The 23,042-nt window shown below is 40.6% G+C and overlaps 1 long non-coding RNA gene across 1 annotated transcript; it reads right to left on the bottom strand.

Moving 5' to 3' along the window:
- Nucleotides 1-443: 443 nt before the first annotated feature.
- On the bottom strand, nucleotides 444-5,082 carry LOC135264523 (uncharacterized). Its single transcript, XR_010332717.1, has 3 exons — nucleotides 4,747-5,082; nucleotides 1,616-1,699; nucleotides 444-861 (listed from the first exon to the last, which is right to left on the bottom strand). It is a non-coding gene; the product is annotated as an uncharacterized LOC135264523 (long non-coding RNA).
- Nucleotides 5,083-23,042: the final 17,960 nt, after the last annotated feature.

Genomic DNA, 23,042 nt, shown 5'->3' with positions numbered 1-23,042 from the left:
CACACAATCACAAACGTGTGCATATCATTGTAGAAAACTAAGTGTGCATCTAATTACTAAAGGAAGAAAATCTATTGTACATTTACTGATTGAAACTAATTGGTGTAGTTCTGTTTATATGAGTTTATGCAGGCATCATCTGAGTAATAGCGCAGCCTGACAGATTTTCAGCATATAATAACATGGCTGTGTACTCCACAAACACGCAACACATGCTTGTAACATAACTAGATAGTGGAATGTTGATTAACCCGGTAGGTAAGTCATACACCACAATTTAAACTATCACAATTAACTTAAAACATTACTTGGTTAATTTGTTCCTATTCAGTAAACTAAATTTTAAAGTTTGTTTCAAACAATTATGAAACATGCTTTTTGAAAGAAAACAATCAACAGGCAGAACACAACTAATTAAAATAATGTATTTCTGAGTAATCAAAGACTTTAATCAGAGCTGCAGTGCATTATACCCAAGAAGAAACAAAGAAAATACCCTCTGCTGAACAGAGTAGAGATTCATCACAAGCTATAAATCAGAAACCCATAAAAACAAAACACGGTATTTTCCTTAATTAAACTCCAATCAAGCTTTAATTGAAATCAATTCAGCCGGCGTATGGAAAACAAACATCCTAACCTTTGTAAATTGACAAAACGAGTTAACAGCGTGCTATTGAATGACTCGGGCTTGGAGGCTGTGGATTAAGCAGACAGCGTAAATATGCAGAGTCGAGTACAAAGCAATGCCTTCAGCTGTCTTCGCACTGCTTCCTGGCCCCTCCATTAGTGTCCGCGCACTCAGAGGCGAAAATGGCAGAATCCGAGCCTTCAAAACCCAATTTGCAGCGACGCATTAGCCTGAAAAGAGTAACACCCCCTTGTGAACAGAAGAAAATGCAAAATGCCGTGTTAATCTATCAATGATGCTCGTCTAACGTTCTGTACTTTAATGCCCGGTGTCATTGGGCTGACATTGTCCAGATCGTTAAAAATAATCTACCTTTAATGTCAGAGGCAAATCTATTTATGTTGATGTTATTCATAGCCTGGCATTCTATATTATTGATCCACGCGGTTTGTCTAATAGGGAAATAATAAACAATTACTAGGCAACGTGGAGGAATGTAATCGTTTTTCTCATAAACATTACAACCACAGCAGACCTCCCAAAACATAAAGGTGATAATCTGCATTAAATCAATGGGATATGATAGTATTCGCATATTTATCATTGGGCCTACATCGACCAAACTACTGACACAGAAATTTCCCTTTCTTTGATTCAGAGGGACAATGCCCTTTTATCATGTAGTCTGGTGGATGCATGGGAAAAAAGCCATTTTATTCCAAACATACGAATAGCCACATTACAATTAAATCATTTCAGATTGGCAAAAAGTTGGCATACTCATGCTTGCAAATAATGGGTAGCGTTCATAGTCATAAATTTTAAAATAACAAAGTTGGATTTTGTATATTCAGCGAAAGTATGTCATTTGCATTTGTATCTCTTGTTTCAATCTTAAAATCATACATTTCTGATCATTCTCACATAAGTACAACATTTCAAAATGGTGAAACCATCTCAAGCGACAGTATATTTGCCTCTTACAATATCTGAGAGTTAGCCACTGGAGCACAATCACTGAAGTCAATGCCCGTAGAAACAACGATTGACCTACTGGTTCCAGGCAATCTGAGAAGATATAGAAAGAAAAAAACAGATGTTGCAACAAATACGCCAGAGATTGGAAGACCAGACAGAATGGAATCATGTTTTATGTACATGTACAAAATCAAGTGAGGAACAAATTATTTATCACTGTGTGTGTTACCTGAATATACAGTTAAAATGTTTTATCTGTATTTGTGTTGGTGAAGGAGGACCTGCAAACAGAAATCCAGAACAACAGTCACTGTATAGTGGTTTGATTTATGGTTTAATTCATAGTCTTTGCTATTGTCTTTTATAAGTGTCTGTAGCACCACCTACTCAGTAGAACAGTATCTGCATTCCAAACCCCATGCACACCCCCAGAAAGAAAAAAATAAGAGAAACTACTACAACTAGCCCACAGCACAGCCTCTCTGTGACCAAGCATGAAACATTTTTTTTTTTTTAACTTCAGAAAGCAGGGCAAAGATTCTCCAGAACAGATCTTCAATCTCATTCTTGGGAAGGAAAAAATAAAAAAATAAATAACGATAGCATGTCATCTCTTTACGTTGAGTTGATGCTCTGTTTTGTGAGGTGGGGGGTGTGGGTGGGGAGAGGAAAGGCGGGGGGGGGGGGGGGATGTCAGGGACCCTTGGTGTCTGAACTAACGAGAAAAGAGCGTCCGTCATGCACCCTAGCCCAGCTCTGTTCCCTCTCCGCGGGGCTTCGCTGTGATTCGCCATAACATCAGCGACCGCTGCAGACCGTCTCTGATGGAAACAGCACGCTCCCCTTTGTCACGGGCTCTGAGTGAAATGAATTGAGGACGTTGTTATCTGATTTGGTCCCACACTGTAGCGTGGGTGCGAGGCTCTTTGTGTGGAGGGTTAAGAAGCCGTAGCACGTAGTCACAGCAGCCACCGAGAAATTGTACTGCTGGCAGGGGAGAGGGACAGAGAGGGTCCATTTCAGGCCAGAACTGAGGTTAAGTATTCAAAGTCAGCCCCAGAGAAACCACTGCATGGCTCTTGTCTTAAGCTATGAAGAAAAAATATTTCTTCTAAAGCATGTCGAACCTTGCTACAGTTAGGATGTCAACAATAAGATGGCCGGAGCATCACACTCTAACCTGACCAAGAACATCACGTTCCAGGCCAGATTGCAGCAGCACCAGGTTGAATGGGTCTCCCCCATTAGCTTGCATGTTCCCCCGCTGTTGCTTCAGAATGAAAAATTAAAATGGACAGCCCACACCTGCATGTGTGTGGTTCTCGGCTCTTGAAATCGATATGCAGGATGCGCCGAAGTGAACTGAATTAATATCAGCAATTTCCAACAGGCAAAACAGAAAAATATAAATAACTGATGGATGTGTGCAGTTAAAGGATCCTGAGGAATTAGGCACACACACAGCCGGCCATTTTAAAGGGAGAAAAGGGTAAGATTGTGCAATGTAGGAAATGAGGAAAATGTCCAGTTTGTCACAAAATAGAACTTATAACAGCATGAGTTTGTGCCCTGTTTAGATGGGGAAATACATTCATAAACTTTTTTCTTTTTCTTCCTTCTCTCTCTCAAATGTGGAGGAATTTACTTACGGGGAGCACATATAGTGGAAAGCTTTCAGGTGATTGTACCTGTCATAGCAGACAGATCATGTTCAGTTCTGCATACTCTAGTCCTCTCGGTCACCCTGTTCTCACCCGTTCATGTCACTACGATGTCGCTATGATGTCAGTGTGGTCAGAATCCAGTCTGCCAATGTGAGGGGATTAGACCAGGTTGATAATGCAACTGACAGATAAACTTTAAAGATGACAGTTTCACGTTAAAGCTGACATTTAGAGAACTTTCACCAAGCGGAGTTGGATGTTTTATGGTCTGGAGACCAGTATGTAAATACCGTTATAAAATCATTAACTGGGGAAAACAACCTGGCCTCATGTTGACATGGGACACAGACACATATGCACACGCACACGCACACACACACACACACACACACACACACACAGAGTGTACACACACACACACATACACACACAGACACACACACACACACACACACACACACAAAAGCCCCAGTGTATGGCTCTGCCATACATTCCATTATCAGGGATGACTAATGCCTTCAGCTTTGCTCCCCCAAATAAAATCAGCCCATGCTGCCAACGGGAGTACAATTTCATGAGCTACCTTTTAAAGGGACACATATCTTGAGAAGAAAAAGGCAAAACATTTCCACTTCCAGAAGACTCCACCCATAGAAAAAAGCTACCTCTTAGCTGAAAGGGCCTTTTACATTTGACTAGCCCTGAAGTAATTACCAAATGGCAGACTAAAGTGGAAATGAAAACACAGATTAAATTGATTGTACAACAAAACTATTTCCCTCTGCCAAAATATTGTGCATTAGTGTTTGTGCTCTTTTTCTTCTGCACTTTAAAATGCGGAATGGAACATTGAGTGCTTCTTTCCAGGTGGGCCAATAGAACCAACGAATCAACCCGTGTGTTCATATACTATCCTACGTAATGCTTAAAGTTTTTTTTTTCTTTTGTGGAAGCTGCCTCTTTATGACGTCAATTTTTCCCCCCCCACCAAACTAACAATGCATTTGAAACAAAGAAAACCTTAAAAGTATATGGCAATGTACCGATAATAATATTCACAGAAACACACGTGGACATGCCACATTAACATGGACACATTGACCTACTCAAGCCTATACTCAACGCCACTGATATTTTCCATTAGAGTACCTTTAATTTGAGGGCCAGCCCAATGTGCGAATGGAGAAGCAGAGTACATAAAGCACCAAGCTATTCAATGCATCATTTATTTGATTCTCCCGATTTCAGAAAATAAATAAAATAAATAGGCCCGACTGTGCCGCCCCTCTGACATGTTGTGACAGTTTTGTATAAATATTCAGACAATTACCGCAGACGCCGCCTAATTTCCAGTGGAAACACGCGTGACTCCCGGAGCCGCTCGCTCTTCAGACACGTATTTTATCACACTTTATTACGGTACGCAAATAAGCGTGGAATGAGAGTGCACATAACTGTCTGCTTAACACTTACTGAAACATTTATAAGAGCTGTTACCGTACTCCGAACAGACAGGCGGCGGGAATCGGGAGAGGACAGGGAGGGAGAGACGTCCACGTTCTCGACGCCACCAAGAAAACAAGCGAAGAGTGTAAAATGACAAATGCACTCAGCGCTTAGCTGCTAATTGACCGTATTATCAGCTCCGCACAGAATGCAAAGCAGCGTCACACATGGTTGTTACGCTGAGATAGCCAGTTACGGCTGTTAATCCGTTCCAGTGGAGTCGGGAGCTGCGAGGAGTCGAGGATGGCGGTGGTAGGAAAGACTATTGCAAAGAACTGCAACGGAAAGAACAAAGAACCAGCAGAGAGTGGAAAACCAATTCAACACCTCTGAGCACGTGCTGTGAGAACGTAACTAATTAATTTAAACATAAATAATAAACATGACAACAAATTAATGATTCTGAAACATCAAACAAATTAATTACATTTATTGTATTGTACATGTATTGAATCAGGGTGCAACACATTCAATACAAATAAGTTCCCAATAAGCAATCCAAATGAAATAATTATAATGAATGATATTAACTAAAAAAGCAAGTTTTTTTTGTAAATATGGGGAGCAACTTTTTCTATGGTTCATGTATAGCTCTACACAGAATTGTGCTTATTGGCTCCAGTCTTCCTAGTGGGCCAGTTCCAGGCAGTTTAAGTCACATTCAAACATGAGAATCCATCCCTATTTCTTGGCCTCCTTAACCTCTGAGTTGCTGCCTTGACATAAATCAAATGCCCCCTTTCCCGAAAGGGTCAGTGGTAGGAGAGGCCTGAGGCATGGATCTGCACCTGAAAGTCAGTGACAGAAAGTCGTTTGCGTTTAACCGATTAAGCGTCCCACGGATGAGGGAGAGCTTGGCGGAACCATTAGATTGGAGTCTCACGTACAGTACCCTCAGGAGGAAAAGTCCAGTTAGAGCTATAAACTAGACTAAAGGATTAAATATCTTTCACTTTGTGATCATATTAAGCACGGAGTCCTCAATGTTATTGGAGTTTTTCAAACAATGGTGCGATTGAAATCAAATTAAAAGGAATAGAGGCCTCAAGCTGACGTTCTTAAGCAGATTCCTCCACCTGAATCAGTTGGAGTCAATGTCCTCCCCAGAGGAGAAAACATGGAAAACACATCTGTGGTGTGAAGAAGTACCAAATACCCTCAGAAACCCAGGCACTGAGGTTTAGCTACTGGGATACCTGGCATATTGCACTTATCACAGTAACAGCAGTCGTCCGAAGTCTGATGCGTCATTTTGCTCCAGGCCAGAGATGGCCAATGCTGGTCTTGGAAAGCTGCACTGTATGCTGGGATCTGTTTTCACCTTTATCAACCGCTGCCAGCTCAGTCCCAAGAAGCTCTTTCAATTGACCAGTGAAGTGATGAAAACAAAAACCAGCATATCCTGCCTATCCCCAGCTGTGGTTACTCAGTGATGTGGGGCAAACCCTACTTCCTCTCTCACATTGCCCTGGGTCTCCTTTCTACACAACCCAGGAGCGTTTCATCTGGGGCTCAACTGAAGGGGGCGCTACTAGAGTACGAAAAAATCATCTCTGTGGTTTCTCAATCAGTCCATTTAAAGTTACATTAATGTCTGTGTACATTGAACAGTGCTGTAACTGCACACATGAATATCCAAATACCTTATTTATCATTATTTATCATTCTGTTCAAATTATATCAGCATTCAAAACATACATACATACACACATCTTTTTTGCAGACATATGACATCACAGCAAAGGACCACAGCTCATTTTTCTGATAAAATGGCTCCCATTGAGTGAATACTGGCAGTGGTCTACAATACTTTGCCCAATACAGTGGTGTGTGTCATTTGCAGTGAACACAAGTGTTGTAGCACAAGAATTTATGAGAGCATGTTTAGACATTACAGTGGTCGGTGTCATTGAAGGTGAATTGACCCGTAGTAGCGCAAGCGTTCACGAGAGCATTTCTAGACGTTACAGCGTTCTGTGTCATTGAAGGTGACTTTAATCTCTAATCCGCCTTGTCAAGAAATGATCACATTCGCCTGGATCCCTCTACCCAGGATGAAAGTACACGCGAGGCTTCAAAGTGCTTATCACCGCCAGTTGACAAACTGGACACCCCACGAATTGACTCTTTCCTGCGGTGCGTAAATATGACCAATCCTCGTGTAACCTTGACTCCCAGTCAAGCCTCCTCACCTTTATATTTTGTTCCCCAACGAGTGACAATGAAGGAGGAAGTTGATTGAGGGAGTCTATTATATATTGACTCAAAGAAAGCCGGCGTGATTGATGAGACCAGCGGCCACCTTCGGTGCTCGCCGCTACACTTGTATCCTTTCTGTCAAGTGACCTGAAAATCCTGCTGACGTATCAAAAGTCACCATAACTCAACGCTGCGTCGCGGTGACTTTCCGTGTGGGGAGAGCAGCAAGAGACGAGGACAGAAAGAACCATTTGGTTTCCTGGTGTCCAGGTGTGCAATAAAGGGCTTCTCCTTCACATGACAAATACATTTTTAAAAAGAAAGTAATTATAATGCATTCATAGTTTTTTCACCCAGTCATAATTATTTGAATGAAAAAATACCTTTAAAATATTTATAAATTGTTAAACAACTTTAAGCATCGCTTTCATTGAAATACACTTTTCACGCAAAGCATTGAGTACACTACTAATACAATTATGTCACATAACGCTTAAGTTTGATGTTTCAAATGCAGTGTGTCCGTTATAGCTATAGTACTTATATGATTGTTTTCACTGAAACAAGAAATCAAAGCTTTACATGCACATTCTGCTAATTTACTTGTTTAGCCACATGGTTAACATGGATGTGTCATCTCATACCAGGTGGCTGTAGATAATATATGCAGGGCCTTGTAATACACTTTAAAGGCGGTACTAATTTCATAATTACATAATTACATAATTTCACTATGAAGAAAATAAGAATGATGATGATGATGATGATGATGATTATTATTATTATTATATAATTATTAATGTGGATGCTGATGATTGTAAAATTGTGAGATCCCCTTTAATGTTTTAAGATAATTATTTTCATTAGTATGAATAAAGACCCAAAACACTTATTGTGGTGTGAGCCAAGCCTAAACGTGAAGTCATCATACAGAACTTACATAGCACAACAGCATGACTGAGTTGCCAAGCAGCTGGAAGCCTTTGACGACAAATTTGGGGAAGAATAAATAAGTTAGAGAAATCTAAATGTTGCAAAGGAGAAAATCAGTTTGCTTTTCATTTAGCGAATTTCAGGATGACTAATAATGTGCTTAAGGCAGACCTGAATCGCATTTGTTTAATTGAGGAGTTCACATTTTATATATGGGCCAGATTTCTAGCCAGTGGATGGGATAATTATGTTTATGCAGCTGAATTACCTCATTAAGAGCAATCATTGGATAACATTTAAATACGGAAGAGCTGAAAGCCTCTTAGCCCTCCGTACTCATCTGACAAAGAGAACCGCGCTACAACACAAAGAGGACCCAAAAAAAAAAAAAAAAGCTAGCCAAACATTCCTATCCCTGAGGAGGGACGACACACGCGGGCCCTCGCTGGATGCTAGCGAGGCAGCGCATCCCGCGGCCATTCATTACCCGCTAAAAAGCCAATCTCTGGGTGAGTGGCAGACGGGGGGTTTTCGAGAGCGGGCCCGCAATATTTCTGCGGGGCTGCTGAGTCATAATTAAAGCTGAACCGAGCGGAATTGGAGGGGGAAGGTCAGCCAACAGGCGAATGAGAGATGAGCCCGGGCTGATGGCCACCAAATGAACAAATTATGATGGGCCCTACTCAATGTGATGAGGTCAAACGCTTGTTTCTACCCGCTGACAGTTCAATTTCCCTGAAATGTCTCCCGATTCACCACGAGCTAATTATGAATGAAAAGTTATCAGTTGCCCACCCGTCCGAAGGGGGCTCAGATACTTTTTTTTGTGGAGATTCTAATGTCAAAATGTTATTAGAGACAGCATTTTTATCAGGCTGGGGGGGGGGGGGGGTTCAAACGTGATAGCCCTCGGTTAATATAAATGTGACTGATAACCATGTAATAATTTTCTAAAACTGCTTTGAGTTGAAACAAATTCCTTTGAGGACTTATGAAAAACCATAATTCGTCTTTAAAAATGAACATGCAATTGTTTACCATATCTAAAAACATAATACGATTAAAAAGTGGGACCCGGGAAAGACTTTTGTAGTCAATAAAAAACAATTGCGTTCAGCCTTACGTTGATGTGGAAGTTAGTTGTCTATTGTTTTCCATACAAATATGGCTTAATACTGACCATAATGTAAAAAAGAATTATGCATCTTGCTGCATTTTCATCATTCATTATTCCCTCTCACCATGGGTCCTGTAGTAGTACTGAACTCCCAATGGGTTTAAAAACCTAGCAGCAGGACTTACTGTACGCTTCTGTCAAAACAGTGCACACACATCTGATATTGACTTGGCGCAATTTGATTGCCACTAAAGCTTGAAGTGGCAATCAAATGACAAGCTGCCGTTCAACCATTCCAGCTGGCCAATCAGAACCTCTCAGTCAAGTGTTATGATAAGAGGGACCATCCTGATACAGCTTAAGCTAAAAGAAAAAAAAAGAACCAAATTCGGAGTTACTGTCAGGAGTAAAAGTCAATCAGTTACAACAATGGACTGCCTTTACCGCAATCTATTTGGTTATTGATTCATTTCATTCGAGCGGGGGTCTGGGTTTGGAAATACTCCCATACGGAGTCACCCACGGGAACTGAGCTCACATATTCTCTTTATTTCCAAACTGAAGGAGGCACTTCACTTTTCCCCATAACAGGAAAAGTTCTGGCACAGGGCTAACAGTGCAATGGAAGTGCCATGTTTCTTTTTTTTCTTTTTTTTAAAGTGGGTTCAGGTGTCACTCTGGCACGTCGATATCCTCGGCACAATCTCATATTTCTCCTCCGAAGCCTTGCCCGATTCTGAACAGGCGAGAGATTCAGTTAAATCGCCTGGGACAGGGACAGGGACGGCAACACACAGACCAATCCCCGTGTCAAAGACAAACACAGAAGTGGGAAGACCTGGCCATCCCACGGTTCCATTTGTACCACACATCGGCACAAAGCAATCTGGGAACTCGGGATGATTCCGTGCAATGGAATTCTATGTGCTGTGATCAAAAAACAATGTGGCACAATTGCATGGACATGTGTTTGCACACGGATTAATGCACACCATGGATCGAGCAAACTATGCTTGCACCCCTACTGTACCTTTGTCCTAGTAGTCAGGCAGGCAGATGCTTTCTGTAAATAGGCTGCACTAAATAGTCCATCAGTTATTCTTGCTCAAAATAGGCTGCACTAAATAGTCCATTAGTGTGATTCTTGTTCGAAACAGCCTGTACGAAAAATAGGCTGCACTAACTAGTCAATCAGTGAGATTCTTGCGGCCCCTTTTTTCAACTTTAGTGAGATTCTTGCCCTAATTAGGTTATAATAAATAGCCCATTGGTAGCTTACCTGCTTTGAAACCCCAGGGACTATCAGACATGGCGTGGGACATATTCGATGACCCTAAGAATCCCTGTCAGACTGAGAAAGAGCCGGGAAACAGACCCGGTGGGCGACAGGATCCTCATTTCAATTCTAACAACTGTAATTAAAGGTTAATTCGCTGACTCGAGGCTAACAAGGAGAGGACGTATGATGAGAGAGCTGCTGCCCTTTATCATATAGGATTAGACCAGCACAATTAGGCAAAGAATTACAGTAATCAACATCCACTTCAAAGGTGCCACGATGAACAAATTGTTTTCTTATTACTTCTTTTGCTTGGTGACTGTACATTTTTCCGTGTTATGCAGTTGGAAACTCTGGGTACTCCTGTGTAACCGGAGGAAAGCTAGTTTATTTCTTAATTACCTTGACAGAACTGAACATTTTTAACAGCATTGCAGTTATACCCCCCTCTTTGGATAGCCTTGCATTCAGCAGGCTGACAGAATTTATGAGAGTAATCGCATAATTACTTTTAATTTTTTACGACCTGCTATACATGCAGGTACATTTGCCCATTTTCTGGATGTAAATGATTTGGTTTCAAGGAGAGAGGAATCTTCACCTCCTCTCCTAAAGTGTGTGAAGTTTATTATTTAAATAAAATCTATTATTTATTTATTATTATTTATGAATTAGTATAAATGTATTTACTAGTCATTTGTTCTCTCTTTAGACAATAAATTGGCTGATATATCCATAAACATGCAAATAGAAAAGCAATACTTACAGAAAAATACTGCAAATAAAATGGCTATTATGAACCAACACACTGAAACAAGTGCATAGGCCTGTCGCTCTTATAAGACAAACAACGTTATACTGGAATTTGAACTACAACATTACAATGTGATGCAAAAGGAATCCTCAGGTTCTCAGAATATGTAATGAAAACTCATTGCTAATGGCATGGATAATTTGCAGTGTGTAAGTGTATGTCATACATTATTGAATCAAGTTTCTGAGTATCAAATTAGCCAAATAATACTAATTAATAAAATATGACACTGTGAACCAAGATAGTAATTAAACACTTGTCTTCTTCATCCGAGTATGCAAACCTTTTCACTATGCTTGCTTTTTGTGGGTTGAGGTCCATTTTTTTGCCAAATATTCCTTTGTTTCTTTTGCAAAGCCTCTTTGTCTGTGCTGGCCGATTTACACCTTCAAGACTGGTCAGAGTGGTACTGCATTAGTCAGTTGGACAAGGACGAATGCTTTATGGAAAAGTTTAAATAAAACATCATTTCATGACCCTGGAAGAAGGTGAACAGATCCAGCCCTATCAGTTCATTAGAAAGACCCACATTTATAAAAAGCAATATCCAATTACAGAATCAAAAGTTTGGTATAATGGGCTGTCGAGGACGATCTCAGAATAGAAAGCGTGGCCCATATATGGAATATCGGGGTCACATTCTAATCTATTTGTCTTATGACTTCATTCCTCAGATACTAATTAATGTCTCACTGTTGCCATTCAGAGCTCTTCAATGTGATTCATTTGGCCTTTTGTGCAAAGAAAGGTTAAAGAATATTTCCGTATAACAGGACTCAAGGTCTATTCCAGCCATTGTGACACTAAATTTGTATGTTATAGCCAACCGATATGTGGGCGCAAGAGTACTGGATTTCAAACAAAACCCCGGACAAGCAATGGACAGTACCATATTTTTAATAAGTAGAAATATCATGGTCAATAGTCACATGCATTTACAAACTGAAAAAATGTGGTGAAACAATACATGAATGAGAGGATCCTTAATTTTTCATTTACACAGGATCTGAGACTTTCTATTATGGTTGGTAAAAAATTGTGGTAACACTTCACTTTAAATACACACGATAAAATAGCAATAACAATCTTGTAAGCATGACACAATATATGTCATAACAGCATATTACCACCATTAACAACATATTACAGCTGATGGAAAATGCCATAACATTGTCATACGGTAAGGCATAAATATTTCATTTTCAAAAAATGTATCTAAATAATCACTGCATGAATTTTTACTGTGTTATGTGTATATTTGTCTAAGCAATAATAAATTGTCATTTTACTATAATGTGACATGACCATGTACCTTGCCATACTTATGCCAGCATCAGACAGGCTTTATGGTGTATGGTTCAAGCAAAGTGTTCTCACGGAAATTACTAGACAAGAATATCCAGCAAGCATCATTTCACAGTGCCACCTTTACACAGAGGGGCTCTTCCAGAGAAAGAGAGAGAGAGAAAGTGAGAGAGAGCGTGACGGAGGTGTGAGGCTCAGACAAATCTGGGGATTTGGAGGTGTGCAGAGGCAGTATCAAAACCCCCTGCTGCCGGTCAAAGTAAAAAAATATAGTGAAGTGAAAGAGGTCAGTGAGAAAAATAAGAGCGGAGAAGGAATTCCTCACAGAGGGCTTTTCAGGGAAGAAAGAGGTCGTTTTATCGCTACGTCTGGTGAAAAGGCTCTCAAAAATAACCACACAAGTGAAGACACGCAGGTGTGTGAAGCATTAGCGAAGGTTTTCAAAAGCTGCAACGAAAGGGCAGTGTTCTATAAAACCAAATTGAAGTGTTCAACCAGTCCGATAAAAACAGCACGCCAAAGAGCATGTTTATGATCTGGGTGCACTTGATACCTGCAAGGGTGTCAATAATGCCATTTTAAATGTGCAAAAAATTAACCTGCTTCATAGCTTCAGTGATGTTTTGCTGTTGAAATGCCATAAGATGGAAATGTAGTCAATAGTTAACAGTCAAGGGTAAACTGAATAGCAATCGAAAGGATAGTAACACTAGTTGGAAATGAAGAAAAATTACACACAGTTTGAATTATTTTATGGTGGGTCTGTCTCATTGTGTTTTAATCTTGAGTACAAGAATGAGCTAAATTTGTTATTCTTTTTATCCATTCTTCTTTTTATCCATACATTTCCAAATAGTCACCAGTGAACTGAGGGCAAAGCAATTTTTTTACAAAAGGTTGAAGTGTTTGCTTGCTTTTAATTAGCACTTTCATGACAGCCCGATTTGTCAATTAGGTTGAATGCATGTTATTGTCCAATTCATTCCGCAATTACCAAACCACCTGTACCGCCTTCAGAAAAAGCCTTGACTATAGCCCTTTGTTGTGTCATAGCATAAGCATAGTTTTTCATAGCAAAAAATAAAAAAGATATTCAATTTCTGTAACTGTTGTTTGTTTGTCTATTGTATTGTTTATAGAAAATGGGATGTCAGTGATCAGCATAAATGACTAAGGCATTGTAGGAATTGCAGAGTGCCTGGAGAATTCAAACTGGTCACAGCAGTACATTAAAAAGAGAAAGAGGAACTCCACACAGACAGTGTCAGTTAAACTGTAAGCAAGCGCTATGGCAACGTACTGGCCTCTATTACAGCAGCGCTTGGGCACCCCCTGGTGAACACACCGTGTTGAGTGTGCATCTGCGCACATCTGTGTGCCGGTGCACGTGCGAGTTAATGAATGAGCGAGCGAGCAAATAATGAGGAGCGAGGGAAAGAGAGAGAGTGAAGGAGCGAGAAGAGAGAGAAAGAAAGGGGGAGAGAAAGAATGAAAGTTGGAAAAAAAGAGAGGGAGAGAAAGAGAGAAGGGGGAGGGGAAGGCAGAGAGGAATGGGAAGAAGACCCAGCAGTTCCATCTCCATCTTCACTCTGGACACTAATAGCCCCTTTTTGGCCAGACAGACTCATTTCTGGTTCGTCCCGTCAGTCAGGTGTCAGATAAGCCCTTCCACTGGGCCACTGGGGAACAAAAGCAAAAGCGCTGTCATTCATTCTGATTTCTGTTTACTAACGGCCTGCTATAATCCCCAAGATGAGCGAGTAAACCTCACATGTATACGCATTTTATTTTTCCTTATATTTGGTTCAGCCCAATCTGATAGACCAGCTTGGATGCTCCTTCGCTATGATTCTACAGTTACAGTTTAAAGCATTGTGATGTGAAAAGATGTTTTGTACCAGAGAAAACCAGGTAAACCCAAAACAAATGGAAAAGAAAATAAATTTGAACCAATAAAACAAAACGGCAGTGAACAAAGCACTCTGTGAAGCCTGAACAAAGGGCTGTTTCCCTGTAGGCACTGGAGAGCACATGTTCACAAACATGGATTATCACACTCTGCTAACTGCAGTGAAAACAGAAGCGTGTCACTCTGCGTTTTGTGCACAAGCGGATTTCAGTGGAGTTTTGCATACGTTGCGGCCGCTTCTCGCATTCTCAGAAAACAATTATTTTTAGCTGTCACAACCGATCCCACAAAATGACGTGGAATCCGTTGTACCATGACAATCGCAACACGGGCTCTGTCGCGGTGTCTCGGCACGGCGTTGGGTATCTCCACAGCAGGCACCGTCTAAAAGCGGTTTAACTCCCGAATGCTTTTATCATACATAAAGTGCCGTGCTCGCGTAGCCAATCTTTAAACAAAGAGCCATAAAATTCCCCTCCATTTCTGCTCAGCCCGCAAAAAGAAGTGCTTATGGCCGAAAACAAACAATGAAGTTAAAACCATATCCTATCAAATATTCCCCATTCCGCAATTCATCTTGATAATAGAGATGGAACCTGGGCAAAGTACACAGATCCTGAAGCGTGAGATTGAGGACTTCTCTGGCACGATGCATAATTCATGGGCCCCGGGGCCTGCAAAGTGCATAAAATGAGAATTTCACAGCGCGGCCGGAGCGACAGAGGCCGGGAGAAGAGGCGGGCGAAATTGCGTTTCGCTGTGCAAATTTTATTTCTCGGGCTCCCTCCATTTGCACGACGACGTCGGCGCCGGCGAGCAAAAACGCTCCGGCGGATCGCCCGCCGCCGTTGCCGCCGCGCCTCCGCCGTGAGGGGACGTTGGCGGAAAGCTGCAGACAAATTGCGTTTTTGTAAGATTATTAGAGTAGGGAATGAGATGGGAAGGGGTGTGCGAATGTAACCAAGCTTGCAGATTGCATTAGGAAAAATTTGTACGTTGTGTGCAGGTATGCATCCGCAACACAAAGAGGATTGGTTTCAGGGGGATTTCTGTATTGTAAATTCAAATCAGTGAGGTTTGTTTTTAACCCACCTCCCCAACATGTACCCTCTCGCCCTATAAAAAAAAAAAAAATATATATATATATATATATATATAGGAGGCGGTAAGAATGTAAATAGGATTAAATAGAAGATCACGTTAATTTATGAAAAAATATGTAGCACGCTCAATTCTGATGATAGTGGCTGCAGTATAAATGTGTTGTATTTGCAGAATTTAAATGTAAAAAGCGTTTGGTGAAGGATGGCACTACTGGCCAAAGGGTTCAACTTCTGACTCTCAGCAAATATGTGCTTTTAATAAATAAGTACATTTATTTTGGTCTTGCCTGAGATGGTTATTTAACCATGGTACTTTATGATTTGCACTTGGATTGCAACAGTGCTTTTAAGGCATTAGACCCAATTTCTAGTATGTGAAAGATGCACTTTCTATTTCAAATAATGCTGCGTATAGGAAAAGTAAAGTCCCCTTGGACTGGTTAGTGTCAAAGGAAAATGCAGCCTGTCTTAAGACTATGAACAAGTTTTAAACCCGATAATGCAATAGGAGTTTCCACATAATCGTAAAAAGACTTACTGAACGACAGGAAAATATTAATACAAAAAGACTCACACGAGTAGATTAAATCATCTGAAGAATAGCAGAGGGACAAATACCGGTCCATTTTCACATCTTCATTCTACAGATTACACAAATTCCAGGCTATGTTCGAAAAAGCCATTTTAAGCTTCCGCTGAGCGATTGTGAACATTGGTGTGGCAGAAATGCAGGAATTAACACACTTCATCAAATCATCAAAGAGTTATCTGTCACAGTTTTTTTTTATCATACATGAGCAATAATTGAAGTGTTGTTTTGCATTTATTTGCGCTAACGACTCTAGGAAAGATCTGACTGATATTCCAAGTCACAGCTGTTGCCGCCGCGCCTCCGCCGTGAGGGGACGTTGGCGGAAAGCTGCAGACAAATTGCGTTTTTGTAAGATTATTAGAGTAGGGAATGAGATGGGAAGGGGTGTGCAATGTACCAAGCTTGCAGATTGCATAGGAAAAATTTTACTTGTGTGCAGGTATGCATCCGCAACACAAGAGGATTGGTTTCAGGGGGATTTCTGTATTGTAAATTCAATCAGTGAGGTTTGTTTTAACCCACCTCCCCACATGTACCTCTCGCCCTATAAAAAAAAAAAAAATATATTATTATAAAAATATGGAGGCGGTAAAATGTAAATAGGATTAAATAGAAGATCACGTTAATTTATGAAAAATATGTAGCACGCTCAATTCTGATGATAGTGGCTGCAGTATAAATGTGTTGTATTTGCAGAATTTAAATGTAAAAAGCGTTTGGTGAAGGATGGCACTACTGGCCAAAGGGTTCAACTTCTGACTCTCAGCAAATATGTGCTTTTAATAATAAGTACATTTATTTGGTCTTGCCTGAGATGGTTATTTAACCATGGGACTTTATGATTTGCACTTGATTGCAACAGTGCTTTTAAGGCATTAGACCCATTTCTAGTATGTGAAAGATGCACTTTCTATTTCAATAATGCTGCGTATAGAAAAGTAAAGTCCCCTTGGACTGGTTAGTGTCAAAGGAAAATGCAGCCTGTCTTAAGACTATGAACAAGTTTAACCCGATAATGCAATGGAGTTTCCACATAATCGTAAAAAGACTTACTGAACGACAGGAAAATTAATACAAAAAGACTCACACGAGTAGATTAATCATCTGAAGAATAGCAGAGGACAAATACCGGTCCATTTCACATCTTCATTCTACAGATTACACAAATTCCAGGCTATGTTCGAAAAAGCCATTTTAAGCTTCCGCTGAGCGATTGTGAACATTGGTGTGGCAGAAATGCAGGAATTAACACACTTCATCAAATCATCAAAGAGTTATCTGTCACAGTTTTTTTTTATCATACATGAGCAATAATTGAAGTGTTGTTTTGCATTTATTTGCGCTAACGACTCTAGGAAAGATCTGACTGATATTCCAAGTCACAGCTGACAGACAGGCGTGACTTCTGACTGTGTGAAGTGTTTGTTAAAATGACACAAACAGATGTTTTTTTCAAATATAAATTTTCATTCATTATTCAGTGTGTATACTAATATAATTGCAATTGCAATTGAAATTGCTTTGAAGATTTTTTTGAAGATATCAAGAAGCCCAGAGAAAAGTGATCTTTTGAAATTGCCAAGTGGAAATTAAAATGTATTCCCAGCAACCCTTGCAAGGCGAATATATATTAGCTTGATGTGTCCGCTATCCTGAGATTTTATCTTCTTAGAAATGTAAATGAGCGGCATTCATTGCCAAAGTGGAAGTCAGTATAACTCTGACTATCACATCATAGTGGGTTTCCAAGTTAATTTCAGTATCTAAAAGTAGATACAGTAGTACACTTGCAGTTAGAAAATGCTGCCTGTCCATGGTTGTGAAACCTGTTGTTGAAAATCCCAAGATCAGGTCCCCCTGGCCTACAGCACACCTGAGGTAAAGTCAGGGGTGACGGGGGCTTCAAGCCTCTGGAGGCCTTGGCCTTTTCTGTCTACAGTTTTCCTTTCTGGCCAAGAAGTCACAGAGGCAGCGAGCGTGGAATTAGAAGAACTGGGTCCACTGTCACGAATCGTACAAGCCACACTCCACTGTAATTAACTCACGTCCCAGCATCTGCACAGAAGTCATGTTTGGTTTTGACAGTAAACTGTAATGTACCTTTGCAATTTCATTCCTTTTTCTTAGTCACTGTCGAGGCCAGGCCAGGACATAGAGGGCCTTATAACTTTGAAATTGGCCTGGGATACTGATGAAGTATCATCAGATTGTATTCTCCTTTCTTCCTTTCTGTCTCAATTAGATCCACAGAAATAGAAACATGACCGCTGGTGGGAGTTAGAATTGCCTGGCTTATCTGTGTGTTCGACGCAGTTACATTCTGAGGATTCAGAGTTCGAATTCCAGAAAATGTTTTTTGGTATTCTCAAAAAACAGAAGCATTTTTTGGCTTTTCAGGCGTTTATGGAACCCTTTACGGTTGGTGTGAGTGTGAAAGCTCCCAGAAAGAGTTCAAAGAGCCCTTGGGTTAGACAGGGTTCCTCTCTGGAGACACAGAGGAGCCTTTTGGAACCCTTTATTCTGAGAGTGTAGTGGGGTAGCAGAATTCTTCTGTATGAAGGGCATGAACATTCATTGGAAAGGCTCTGTGTGGTTGATGTGGAAAACATAAATGCATTAGAACGTTTATTTGGATTTATCCAGAAGGACATACATCTGTAGTGACTAATTCATGATGTTCTTCAGTAGGTTTCAAACACCCATGCAATGGGTACATTCAACAGGGCTACATGAATAACTAGCAAAACACATTCTATTGGTATAAAGTAAACAATATATATTCTTCTGTCTGTACCCTCTATCATTACCCTTCTACCTGGAAAGCAGGATGAGCGGAATAAAAAGTTTGAAAAACACTGGAAAAAAGGTTATGTTTATAAACTTAATTTAATATTCCATTATCACCATTTTTCTGTTCCATGTCCATGCTGATGCATAATGAATGTTTACCCTGCCTGTCTCGGATTATCAGATGTTAAATTAATGAATAGAATGTGACGGTATCTGGCTTTTTATCTTTGCAATCACGAAGAGCCAGTATTAATTTAGGCTACAGATTTCATTTGTTCCAAACAGGAAAAACAATATAAATCACTTTTAAAACCATTAAATCCTGACTAAAATTAATAAAGCAATAATTAGGGCATTATGTTGTGTTTGTTATGGATGCAGTAGGGGTGAGCAGCAGTAATTACTGTCTGTAATGGAGGAAGCACTGTGGCGTGCGGTCATCATGGTCCTGGATGAGTGCAAACACGGGCTTTGGTCATGTTGACCAGTTATTTGGGGGGAGAGGGTGTGTGTGTGTGTGTGGGTGGTGGAGGGGGTAGTTTGGCAAGCACTGTCCTACCAGTTCTGCTGTCCATCCATCCATCCATTACCTAACCTGCTAATCCTGAGCAGGGTTGCGAGGGGTGCTGGAGCCTATCCCAGCATGCATTGGGTGAGAGGCAAGTATACAACCTGGACAGGTCACCAGTCCAAAGCACACACACCATTCACTCACACAAACTCATACCTAGGGGCAATTTAGACTCTCCAATTAACCTAACCTGCATGTCTTTGGATTGTGGGAGGAAATCAGAGTACCTGAAAGAAACCCACACAGAAATGGGGGAGAACATGCAAGCTCCAGACGGAAAAACCCCGGCTTTGATCCTAGGACCTTCTTGTGAGGCACCAGTGCTACACACTGCACCATCCAGCCCAGCACTGCTGTAAGCTAAGGAATAAAAAATGCTAATATCCAATAGATACTAGAGGCTGATAACAGCTACTTTACTGAAGGCTAATAACAGCTATTGGCCACTGAAACGGATGGCAAATTATCTTAAGAATACCGCCTTTATTGCTCCCCCTCAGGGATGGGAGCGGGGATTTGGAGGGGGGCTTCTCATTTTAGCCGAGTGGTCAGCTGGATGGCACAGGGATTGGTGAGGGTAGATGTCAGAGGGTGAAAAATAACAGGTACGGCTAACAGAAGGAAGTGTAGATTACCCATGCCACTTTGAAACAGTCACAATGCACAATCCCTAGTCTCCCCCATACCCCCCCCCCCCCTCTGCCAAACACCCGCGCAGCACCGAATCTTCAATGTTCGGTGTCACCCTCGGTAATTAAGGCTCCTTACCAATTAAGTAGCCAAGTGAAGCTTGGGAAAATGCCACTGCCTGGAAAGATTACATTACATCACGTAAACTTTCCAATTGTTTTCCTGTTAAAGTAAGAAAGCAGAATAATGGGATTTTTCTTGGTGTCGATTCAAATGTGGTTCGGAAATAAAAACCACTAACTAGGCCAAAAACTGATTGTGGCCAACACAATATTCCAAAACAATATTCCAAATAATGGCTGATAAAAAAGTAAATCAGCCACTGTGTTTGGAGGTGTTACTCTGAAATGTAGCTGCTCCAGAAATTGCTTTGCTTCGAATATAAAGAATGACAGCACAGTTAAACTATCAGTGTGTCTGAGTTGAAACTCATTTAGAATTTTAATTTTTTTTTTCTCTCCCCTGGAAACCATGACCTCTCTCCTCCATACTAAAGTAATGTTAATTTCCACCTCAGAAAAGTAGAAATGAACATAATAATTTATACATTTAAGCCGCGTTTCCACCAAAATTACCCGGAACTTTCAGTCCCAGGAACTACTTTACCAGGAACTAAAAGGTTCCTTCAGCCAATGGTTGTCTGCGTTTCCACCGGGGTCTAAAGTACCGCGAAGATTAGGCAAATTAGCCCACTGACGTTGTCGTCGGTCCATCTGTCATATGATTTCTTCTATAACCCCATACTACCACCGAAGTAGCCTACATTATTTTCTAATAACCGGGACAGCGCGGAGGGGTTTATTCCACTTATACACAACGGGTTACCAACAATGACTATATATGGTTACTTTTGTATTTATTGATTTTCATATCCTCTCAAACACATTCATTAACAGCAGAAAACATGCACACGTTGTAAACAATTTGCTGTTTTATTACTTTCTCGTCGTCAATTCCATATAGGCTAATCGCAAAATGACAAGAATAGAACGAAAACTCGGACTTGCGTGAAAATGTAAATTAGTAGTGGTACAGCCACCGTTTGCTTTCCTTCGAAGTTACTGCTAGCCGAGCAGCGAAGTGTGCCCTCCAGATGCGAACCATGCACCATAAATGAGTCCATAGTATTCCTGGTCTTTTCGTGGAATTGAAAAATGGCAGTAAAATTGAGTAAAATTACGGCAGTCTGAAAAAGCTAAAGGGAAGATTACTAGAATTAACCTGTTATTTTACCCGGATAAAAAGTGCGGAAGGTGATTTCCAGTTTGCTTGTACTGTATCACCAATGTTAATTATGCAAAATTACCGCATACCTCACATAACTGTATCAAACGTTTTGAGTCAATTACAACGGGCTAACAAAGAAAATCCGGAAGAAAATATTCAGCAACCGAATTAATCCGTTTGAATGTTTTGGTAGCCTACGTAATATGCTGTCCCAGCATGAATGCTTAGCATTTTATAAAACGAATACTAAAGCAAGAAAAGAACAGAAGAGCACACGTTATAATTCCAAGACGTTGACAGGCTATAACCAAAAGTAGGCTACTGCGCCGCATAACATACAAGTTTGATTTGAAGTTATTATGAAAATAAATTGGTTTGCCGCTGCATATTTTCAAACATAGCGGGTAATGGCGGAAAATAAATACAACACAAATGCTACGAGTACTCGACCAATCAGAAATGTTCAGCGCTGCAAGCTCCACCCAAAAGGTTCCTGTACTTTCGGAAAGTACTACCCCCCGAGCAGGAACGTTTTGGGGGGTAAAACAAAGCCCCCAGAACTAAATTTAGACCCTAGTTCCTGCGGTGGAAACGCACTGAGTTCCTCAAAAGGTTCCTAGTTCCGGGGTATAGTTCCTGCGGTGGAAACGCGGCTTTAGTCTGAGAGCAATAGGAGCTCAGAACCTGATATTATCACAGCATGATCCTGGGGATTCTGCATTTTAAATTGACAGCAGGTTTACTGTAGTCCAAGTAGCCTCTCATTCAAAAGCAGAATATTTCCTTCATATTTCCAAAGCTTTCTAAATACCTGGGGCCAAGATTTGTTATATTTACTTATCATGAATTGGAGTCATGAAATAAATAAAAAAATAAAAAAAGTTGTGTAAGTTGCTTTGGATAAGAGTGTCTACTAAATGTCTGTAATGTAATGTAATGTAATTTTCATGGTCTTTAATTTTTTTTTACATGATCAGAACCATTTCAGATGAAGCACCAAATACCTATCTTAAATATTTTATTATTCTTTAAAGGGAGCTAAAGAACAGCATATATCAATAGAAAAGCAAGCAGAAGCCTTGTAAACTTGGCCATGGCATTGGTGGTGATTGAAATAATGGAAAAAACTGGTCAGACTGGGCCAAGGCCATGTTTACAAGGCCTCTGTTGTATTTAAACTAATTTATTGATGCAATATGATTGATAAAAACGAAGTGATCTCAAACTATATAAAATGAAAGGTGGCAGAAGAGCATATTAAGGACCTAGTTTTTACAAGGCAGTAGGCAGAGACTGTGTGAGTAGTAGATTACATGTTTGTCTGGGTCATAGTCAATAAAATGGCTACTGCAGTACTGTAAATGTGGTTATCAGTAAAATATGCTTATTGGTTGCTGCAGTACTGTAACTATGCTCTGAGTGGATTAAGCTCTATGCACACATCCTCTGAGTGGATTAAGCTCTGTGCACACATCCTCTCTGAGTGGATTAAACTCTGTACACAAATCCTTTCTGAGTTGATTAAGCTCTGTGCACACATCCTCTCTGAGTGGGTTAAGCTCTGTGCTCACATCCACTCTGAGTGGGTTAGGGTACACATCCTCTCTGAGTGGGTTAGGGTGAACACACATCCTCTCTGAGTGGGTTAAGCTCTGTGCTCACATCCACTCTGAGTGGGTTAGGGTAACCACAGAGGCACTGGTGGGACCAGCATGTGTCTGATAATTGAACCGC

Source organism: Anguilla rostrata, chromosome 10, assembly GCF_018555375.3.
Source record: "Anguilla rostrata isolate EN2019 chromosome 10, ASM1855537v3, whole genome shotgun sequence".
Taxonomy (NCBI): Eukaryota; Metazoa; Chordata; class Actinopteri; order Anguilliformes; family Anguillidae; genus Anguilla; species Anguilla rostrata.
Note: the sequence above shows the minus strand (reverse complement) of the source record. Positions and strands in the feature narration are given on the sequence as shown.